At 34.6% G+C, this 712-nt stretch overlaps 1 protein-coding gene across 1 annotated transcript in view; it reads right to left on the reverse strand.

Moving 5' to 3' along the window:
• ddx54 (DEAD (Asp-Glu-Ala-Asp) box polypeptide 54) overlaps positions 1-712 on the reverse strand; it is a gene marked incomplete at its 3' end in the record, with an annotated part of 14,663 nt that overhangs the window by 7,319 nt on the left and 6,632 nt on the right. The window lies entirely within an intron of this gene.

Genomic DNA, 712 nt, shown 5'->3' on the forward strand with positions numbered 1-712 from the left:
ACGTTTTATAAACAAGGCCCAGTTCGACGCTGGATTTGCACATTGTTTGATACTGAAAGATGGAGCGGTCCCAGCTATAAAAGATCCCGGTCATGATTCAGAACTGCAGATAGTAAGTGAAACTGCATCAAATGTCTGTGTTTTGTTGGCAGTCGGAGCTCAAGTGCTCGTCAATCTTTAGCTCCGCCCACGGCACGCCTCCAGGAGCTCGGCTTTTTTCCGGAGAGAATCTTAAAGCTGTATCTTTCTTTTATAAATATGATAAAATTAAAGACTTTTTGGAGATATGAAGGATGCAGTACTACTCTATAGGTACTCAAGATTAACATGCGATTGGGTGAAACTGTGGAAACTGTGTCCCCTTTAATAAGTAAAATTAGGGCTGGACGATATGCCCAAAATTGATATCACGATATATACGATATATTTGGTCGATACGATATAATTCCGATATCGATATGGCCACTATTTATCTGAAATCTTTTGTAACATTATAAATGCCTTTATCATCACTTTTGATCAATTTTAAGCATCCTTGCTAAAAAAAAGTATTAATTTCTTTCCCAAAAAAAATTATAAAAATTATACTGAATGGAATAGTGTATAATGTTACAAAAGCTTTTTATTTCAGATAAATGCTGATCTTTGGATCTTTCTATTCATCAAAGAATCCTGAAAAAAAAATGTACTCAACTGTTTTAAATATTGATAA

The sequence above is a fragment of the Sinocyclocheilus anshuiensis genome, unplaced genomic scaffold (assembly GCF_001515605.1).
Source record: "Sinocyclocheilus anshuiensis isolate Anshui unplaced genomic scaffold, SAMN03320099.WGS_v1.1 scaffold1045, whole genome shotgun sequence".
NCBI lineage: Eukaryota > Metazoa > Chordata > Actinopteri > Cypriniformes > Cyprinidae > Sinocyclocheilus > Sinocyclocheilus anshuiensis.